At 42.1% G+C, this 9,221-nt stretch overlaps 1 long non-coding RNA gene across 1 annotated transcript in view; it reads left to right on the forward strand.

Annotated features, from left to right (window-relative positions):
• The window catches only part of LOC122905540, a 47,293-nt gene extending 38,841 nt beyond the window's left edge, over positions 1–8,452 (forward strand). Inside the window, exon 3 of the long non-coding RNA XR_006384349.1 lies at positions 7,311–8,452. This is a non-coding gene — a long non-coding RNA (uncharacterized LOC122905540). The remainder of the gene's footprint in view (positions 1–7,310) is intronic.
• Positions 8,453–9,221: the final 769 nt, after the last annotated feature.

The raw sequence follows: 9,221 nt of genomic DNA on the forward strand, positions 1-9,221 counted from the left end.
TTCATTAGCTATCATTCATTCATTCAGTAATTTTATTCAACCAACGCCCATTCACTTAGAACCAAAACTATGGGCCAAACATTACAGAAACTACGCTTAAATGACTATTTCTTTGGGGCAATTTTGCAATTATGATAGTGCTTGCATCGATTTATATGGTAACTCTGTCCTATTGCTTGATGAGGACTTGCCTGTTCTTTGTACCCTTAAGCACTCTGGATTCTGGCATTATTGGTACTCACTGGTACTCTGTGAGCTTTACTTAGCCTCCCAAGAGTGAACCCAGAGCAGCTCTTCTCACTATGCTCCACGGTAAGAGAAAGTACATGAACTTTACCTCACGTATCTGAGCCACACTAATCCAGCTGACTTTTGACCCCCCCTCCACCCTCCTCACCAAAACAAACATGGAATAATTATCCCCAAGAATTATCAACTTTGGCCAAAAACAGGAACCCTGAAGCCCAGAATCCAAGTCCTTTGCCTAAAGACTCATTAACTGAAATATCTCAGGAAACAGAGAATGAGGACACAGGATTCGAATCCGGGTGCTGCCACATCAGCTGGGACATCCCCAAAAGAAACCACAACTTCACCGAGGTTCACTGTGCTCGTGTGTAGGATGCAAAGGCTGGTGCCTGCCTACCAGGACTTCTGGGAGGGAAGAAATAAGGAATCATCTAAGAGAAGGCTGGGAAAACTGCATAGACTTGGGGGGAGCGGGAAACAACTATTGACAAGCCTCTCCTGCCTTTCTCTAGCTCACTTACTGCCTTCGGAAGGACCCCAGTGCCTTCCTAATAAACCCAGTTTTGAGTCAATGACTCAGACCTTTAATCTTTGCCTTTTGGCACTGAAATTTCAAATCAAACTTCACAAAGGAAAATCCTCACAGACTTTCTCCATAATCAGTCATGCCTCAACCCCCTGTAATCTGGCTTCCGTTCTCAGAAATGTAATGAAGCTGTAGCCTTGAAGTTCATATAGGAGTTCAGTTTGCCAAGTCTAAGAACTTCTTGTCAGTCAACTGGTCACTTGATGCTCTCAATCATTTTTCTTTCTCCACTCCTGAGACATAGCAACAGTGTGGTTTTTCTCTTACCTCTCAGTCTTCCTTCCCAGCACTCTTTGTGTTTCTATCTCCTTCTACCTCCTAATGGCTTCTGTCTGAAGCGTCCTGACCTCCATTGTGCTTTTTCGCTTCTGACTCTTGGACTCATCCACTATCATGACTCCAGCGACCACTTTCTGAGCAAATGACCCCCATTTGTAGCTTCAGTCCCCATCTCCCTACAGGCTTGCTGGATCTTCCCACACAATGAAAGCTTGACCATGTCATGTCTGCAACAAAATTCATTATATCTCCCCCAAACTGACTCTTCTTTCTGCTTTTTCTCTCCCTCACCCCCCTTATGTGGTTAATCACCTAATGCTGGTAGTCCTTCCCTCAAAATACCTTGTCCAAGCCGCAGTCACCATGGAGAGTCTTCTTTCCATCTTGCATGACTAGGGGGCTCTCCTTTTTGACACAAGGGGGCAAGTTTGGATTTGTGGTTTAATTACACAAGAGCATTTAAATGTATGAAAATTGTTTCTAGGCAACAAATTTCTGCATTTTTAATACATTGTCTTAGGAGGAAGTTTCGAGTTGATCATTCTCATTTGGCAGTAAAAAGATATAATAAAAGATTACCTAATAGGCGTTTCTCAGATCAACAGACTGGGGGCGATATGATTATCCCCCAGATATTAGTGGAACAGGTTTCCCAATTTTGTAAATCTCTGCTCAATCCAAACTGACCCATGCCTCAGAGGGTCCACACATCCAGGTCTTAAAGATGAGATCTATTTAACTCCTAAGTGTATAGGGACACTGTACTTCCCCAAAAGTCCATGCCCAGCCCCCTACCCTACCCCACACACCCCTATATTCCTGTCTAATGAACATGCCAACCCCAGTGAAGCTTTTCTTTTTTTCCTGCCATATACAAATGGCTGGTCATCTCTGCTTCATTGACCGTCCACCTTCCAGGTGTTCTGCCACCAAACCTCTGCTTTCTGCCCCAGTGAAAGGAAATATGCCTGTAGCTCCACTCAGGAACAAGAACCAGGAGACCCCCAAAGAGTACATGAGGTTTTGATACAAAATACTATTTCCAATAGATGAGGTAAAGCCACCTCTATGTCCCCCACCCTTGACTCTCAGGATGCCACCTCATTCTTCCTGGGAAGTCCAGACCCCCCACCACCACCCTGCCTGAACAGGGGAGAAGCTTCTAACAGCCATGTTATCTGGCCCTGTGCATCCTGCTTCACTTCTCTTGAAGGGGATGATTTGGACCCCCAAATCCATTCCAATACTCTACCCTCTGTTGCTCTCTTCTCTCCTTCCAGCTGCTTCTCTGTTCCCCCCAGAAGGTCTTTCCAAAGCTCAAAGGAAAAATTGAGCCCTGTGACATTGACCGTCTCTTTCAGAGTCTCTCATGATAATTGCCCTTCACCTAAACTTAAACAAAAAATCATGGCAAAAGATGTCACGGTACTCCATTCACTCCCAGGAGCTGACTCTGTTGAATTAACCGAGCATGCCTGTCTCCCTGTGATGTATATTCTTAGGCTGTTGGTCCATCATAGTCAACAACTTTGTACTAGCTTTTTATTAAAAATTACAGGCATAGCTTCCCAGAAGACCAACAACAACACTGAGACATAATGTACTGGCGGGCGCATAGAAGGACACATGGGGAAGGAAAACAAGAGGCCTACAGATAGACTTGCCCCCACTTCAAGAAAAGTCTGAGTCAGAACAGACCATCACAGGAGTGTTCGCTAGGAACCTGACAGGACCAACCTCCTTCCATGCTAATTCACAGAGATGTTTATGCCTCCATCACCATTTAAAACATTTATTAATTTCTTTGGGCTTTGAGGTCTACAACATTGTTTTCAGTTTACATTTTCCACCTGGTGTATAGCCCACACACTCACAAGGCCAGAGCAATTCCATTTTATTTGAGGCAGAAAGGTCTTTCAGAGCCACTCCTAAGAGTCAGAGGAAAAATTTCTTCTCTCGTCCTCTCTCATCTTCTCCCCATCGCTCCCCACACAGCCTCTAGTACCCACTCACTGGTATAGAATCCTCCTAGCAGCTCTTCGTCCTTGAATATTATTAAATGGGGTTTGTACGAAATTAAAAGTGAAATATCATGAGAGGAAGTACACGTTAAGTCTCACCAGTCATTTGCATTTTGATGAAAGGCTTAGTTGATTTTATCTCTTTTCCACTTCCCACAGAACAAATTTTAAGAAAGGAAGAACAAATGGGTTGTGGACACTGAGGACCTAATAAGGCCATGGAAAAACCTAGAGTCCAGTTGCCTATATCACAGTCTGGCTAAAAGCAGGGTCACGCGTATTTCTCTTTACAGTTCTGTCATATCCCCTCAGTCCCATGTGGTATCCAAGGGATAAAAAGCCCAGCACCCCCATCGCTATCTAAGAAATGAGAAGAAGAAAGAATAAATGAGTTGCAAGTGGGAAGGTAACACATGCCAAAGAGATCAAGCCAATGGTTTGAGAAGCTATTCCTTGTGTTTGGCCTTATTTATTTATTTATTATTAGTCAATAATCAATGCAAGTTCGTGTCTTCAATTGATCTTTGTATTAAGCATTATAGGAACCAATTGATACACAGCAAAATGTAGTGATTTCTGGAGTAAGATGGGGAAGGAAGAAAGAACCCTGTGGCCATCATCTTGGGACCTTGAGTCTGATTTTCAATGGGAACTTAAACCAGAAATTACAGACATACGAATGGAAAAACAACCCCCTTTCAAGACTGCAAACCGTTTTCAGTGTCATATGCAAGGAGATTTAAAGGACCAGTCAGGACCAGATACATAATTTGTAGAGCCCAGAGCAAAATAAAAATGTAGGACCCTTGTTCATAAAGTCATAAGAAATCCAAAATAATGACAGCAGTGCATTCAAACAAACATCCCTTCTGAGCATGGGACCTCGAGAAGCTACACAGGTTGAAGGCCCATGAAAGTGGCCATGGGGACATTTAATCATTCCAATGTGGACAACTGCTAATGTGGACATAGTTGAGGCCTGACTCCAAGGAGCTGAAGTGCTCTGTGGAAGAATATGACTTTATGAAGGCAGGAATGTAGGCTGTTTGGTTACCACCGTATTGCCAGAGCATAGAGCAGGTGTTCAATCAATATTTGTTGGGGAGAAAATAAGCAAATGAACATAAATGATGCTTGCGTATGAAGCTGCATCATTGCAGACTTTACTTATGTTTGCTTCCAGGTTTTCTGTGTAGGAAACTGAAATGAAAATGCAGGTAAACCATTGCCTGTGCTTACAGAAACATGAATATTCCATTTACTCAAGAAAACCAAGGAGTTGTTTCCATCAAGGTGTTTGAGAAAATCTGAGCCCAGATGGTGCCTGGGGTTGAGAGGACCGAGTGTGGCCCCAGTTGGGAGCAAGTCCTTCTTGTCACTAATGAAAGGAGAGCAGAACCATTCATTCACCTCAACTATTGGAAGCACTGGGAGCATGTCTTGGAGTATTAGCCATATACCTATGTGTTTAAGACCAAGGGCACCGAAATCATACTAGCTTCATTATTCGCTGCTCCTGAACCTTGAACAAGTTATTTAGCCTTTCCATGCCTCCATTTTCTCTTCTATAAAAGGGAGGGATAATATAGTATCTACCTCACCAGACTGTTTAGAGGCTCAAATGAATTTTTTTTCCAATTTATTTATTTTCAGAAAAACAGTATTCATTATTTTTTCACCACACCCAGTGCTCCATGCAAGCCGTGCCCTCTATAATACCCACCACCTGGTACCCCAACCTCCCACCCCCCCCGCCACTTCAAACCCCTCAGATTGTTTTTCAGAGTCCATAGTCTCTCATGGTTCATCTCCCCTTCCAATTTACCCAAAAGCACATACCCTCCCCAATGTCCATAACCTTACCCCCCTTCTCCCAACCCCCTCCCCCCAGCAACCCACAGTTTGTTTCGTGAGATTAAGAGTCACTTATGGTTTGTCTCCCTCCCTATCCCATCTTGTTTCATGGATTCTTCTCCTACCCACTTAAGCCCCCATGTTGCATCACCACTTCCTCATATCAGGGAGATCATATGATAGTTGTCTTTCTCCGCTTGACTTATTTCGCTAAGCATGATACGCTCTAGTTCCATCCATGTTGTCGCAAATGGCAAGATTTCGTTTCTTTTGATGGCTGCATAGTATTCCACTGTGTATATATACCACATCTTCTTGATCCATTCATCTGTTGATGGACATCTAGGTTCTTTCCATAGTTTGGCTATTGTGGACATTGCTGCTATAAACATTCGGGTGCACGTGCCCCTTTGGATCACTACGTTTGTATCTTTAGGGTAAATTCCCAGTAGTGCAATTGCTGGGTCATAGGGCAGTTCTATTTTCAACATTTTGAGGAACCTCCATGCTGTTTTCCAGAGTGGTTGCACCAGCTTGCATTCCCACCAACAGTGTAGGAGGGTTCCCCTTTCTCCGCATCCTCGCCAGCATCTGTCATTTCCTGACTTGTTGATTTTAGCCATTCTGACTGGTGTGAGGTGATATCTCATTGTGGTTTTGATTTGTATTTCCCTGATGCCGAGTGATATGGGTTTCTGCAAAGAAGACATCCAGATGGCCAACAGACACATAAAAAAGGGCTCAAATGAATTTTAAGTGCCAAGCCCTTAGAGTAGTGTCTAGAACATAGTAAATGCTATATAAATATTTGCTGCTTCTTATAACACTCTTTGAAAGACACCATGGTCTGAGGCAATCATGAGGCACCTTTAAGGACCTTCCTGGACAGTGAACGATGGTGGGAATGGGAACAGAAGAGGAGGAACAGGCTCAGTGCTGCCAACAAGCAAGTATGTGAGCACTTTTGTTCCCCCAGCCCTTAGCATATTGCTAGAAACATCCAGGGAAGAAGAGTTCTTTACTTCATGGGCGAGGGAAGGGAGAGGCAGACAACAAGCATGGGAAATTCAGGACACCAGTGCTATAGTGTGATTTGACTTGTAAGTTTAGGCCGGAAGAAGAAGTACACAGTGGGAGTCTACACACCTGGATGGTTATGAGCAAGGGTCCTGGGGTCAGACTGTCTGGGTCCAAGTCCTGGCTCACCTGTGGGTTCAAAACTAATTTAGTAGTATAACTAGAACCCAGCCCTTGGGACATCTGGGTGGCTCAGTCAGTTACCTGCCTTTGGCTCAGGTCATGATCTCAGGGTCCTGGGATCAAGTCCCTGCATTGGGCTCCTTGCTCAGTGGAGAGCCTGCTGCTTCTTCTGCCTGCTGTTTGTGTGCTCTCGCTCTCTCTCTCTCTCTCTCTCTCTCTCTCTGATGAATAAATAAATCTTCAAAAACAAACAAAAAGAACCCAACCCTAAGTGATAAGCCTTCCTCTACAAGGGAAACCTAGAACGGAATTGGTGTTCTAAGGTTTTCCACGTTCTCACAGAAGATCAACCCTGTGTTGGGTAACCGAAAGGACTACTGGCCCAACTGGCCACTGTGTGTGAAGCAAGAGAAGTCTTCATTTTCTGAGCTTGCAAAGCTCAGGCTGGACTTGACTTCCAATGCATCCCCTTTGCCAGAAGCCCCTGTCAGGGTTTATTTAAGCTTAACACATATACTCAAAGCACAGTTAACCAAATCAGTTACTATTTTAGTGTAAAGAAAACAACAACTTGGAAGAAAAGCATCATTTAATTAAAAAATAACAAAGTCCATGAATTTTACATGTATTTTTGCAACTAGTCAAGACCAAGAAGACTGAATCTGGAGGCTCTGGCCAGTCATACTTTCTTAAGATGGTTAGGATCCTAGTAGAAAACAATATATTTTATCGTTTTTAGAAGGAAATGTTAAGAAATGCTTTGCCAAACAGAGATTGGAATTAAAAAGTAGTGGTCACTTTCATCACCAATCATATATGAAGTTCAAAAGAGTGGTTAAAAAAAAAAACAATTTTCCTATGAAATCTTTAAGTAAGGAAAAAACCCATAAAAGTAATTTGACACAGTTATACAGTAAGTTATCTCTGTGGTTTTAAAATGGAAAAAATAGATATATTAAAATATCTTCTATACGTAATTTAGATACAATTTGCAATTTAGATGCAAGTTATAATTGAGTCAGTAGTAAGAGATGTGAAATCTTTGCATTTGGAAAGTAGAACTGATTTAGGATTTTCACAAGTACCACCAATTATATATATTTTCCTGATATATTCTCCAGATTCCTGTCAAGAGTCTTCCCAAGACTGAGGATTTCTTTCCCTGCAGTATGGAGAGACGAGGGCTGGACTGGATCAACATACAGGGGTTTAGATCACATTCAGCCACCAAGCAGCTGGACCTGCTGGAATGATCCTCCTCTCATTCTCCTCTGGCAAAATCCTGCTCATCTTTCAAGACTCAGCCCAAATCCCAGCTCCTCTAGGAAGCCTTCATGGACTCCCCCCAGAGAGTCTCTGGATTCTCACACATTTTGCTGTATGTCTTTTATAGTTTTTTAGCTGTTTCATAATTTTGTTTTCCTAGCACCTAGTACAATACTTGACTAGGTAAATGATTAATGAACAAGCAGTGCTCCTAGGCAGTTCATATACTCTCTTTGGTACTGGTTTTCTTCATCTATAAAAGGAAGACATCAGGCTATTTCTCAAGGTCCCATCTGGTTCGAATGTTCCTTGAATATATCTTCAGTTACCAATATTCTGCCCAGGCCTTTTCCAGGCGTAGAGCAGACAGGGTTCTGTCATATCCCCTTTGTACCCTCTATTCATCTGATTCCCCTCACATATCCTGGCTATATCTTTTCCACAAGCCCTTGCACTCAACTACTAGTCAATAGTATTAGGGTTAAGACACAGGGCCTGGAGACAGACTGAAATCAAGCATTGGCTCTAGCACTAACTAATATGACTTGAGAATGTTAGTTAACCTCTTGATTCCCTAATTTTAAAATAGAGATGATAATAACAATGACTTGCCTTCCTAGTATGTCTAACACAGGCTCTGACCAATCAGAATGGATCCAGGCTTAAACAACCTGCACAGATACACTGAGCACAGGATGCCTTCCCCCAACCTTGTAGCCTTCCAGTGCTGAGTCTGTTGTAGCCATTGACTGATATTTTTGAGAAGAAATCAAATAAGGGCTTAACAAAAGATGCTCCCCCTCCCTAGGAATTTTAAATAAGGCCTTGGAGGTGGGACAATTCAGATAGTTGAAGTCCAGTCCCAAGAAGGCTCACCTTAAGAAGATTTCCAAGCTTCGTTGATTTCACTTTGGCAATGAATGGCCAAGCTTTGGAACCTACTCCTCCTAGTTTGTGAACAGAATATATGTCTACTTATTATCAGAAAATAATATTAACGTGGTTTCTCAAGATTTATAATTCTCCGATCATATGTGTAACTTAAGAAACTGTTACTTTTAATAAAGTATTTAATGTTAAAATAACACTTCATGAATTTTCCTGTAAATTACTTCATACAATTCTCACAAGCCCCAAGTGAGGTGGGTAGGGCGTTATGAGCTGCCCCATTAAAAGAGTAATCACAAATTTGTCGTATCTGGGAGCATCTAACACATACAATTTGGGGCAATTCTTCAGAAACTTGTCTAAATACTGATGAGCTGGTAGTATTCTCTGGGAAAGTAGGAGAGTAACTCAGATTTTCTTAATCAATTTCCTGGAATCTAATTGGAAATCTTGGATGATGTAAGACTCTAAGGGTAATCTAAGGGTAATAGCTCATATTAAATGGATCTGTAGCTTAGAAATTGCTGCTGTCACAGATAATATATTACTTCACTTACTCCAAGAATATAAGGTAAGTGACTTTTGTAATTCACAGAGCAAAGTAGAAATAGAGGCATACCAAGCACATAGATTAGTTATAAAATATCATAGTAGAATCCCTCTGAAATATACAGCTATTAGGAGCTCTGTAGACCATCTCTCCAATGTGGAGATGAGCAAATTACAATTTTACTTAACTTGACAGAATACGTGGTGCGGAAAGAATAACCTTCACCCGGCAAATCACAATTGTAGTCCCAATCCTCTTCCACTATTCATTAAATTAATATACCCTTGACTTCTAAGAGAATGCTTAACAATAATTAAAGCTGATGGCT

The sequence above is a fragment of the Neovison vison genome, chromosome 4 (assembly GCF_020171115.1).
Source record: "Neovison vison isolate M4711 chromosome 4, ASM_NN_V1, whole genome shotgun sequence".
NCBI lineage: Eukaryota > Metazoa > Chordata > Mammalia > Carnivora > Mustelidae > Neogale > Neogale vison.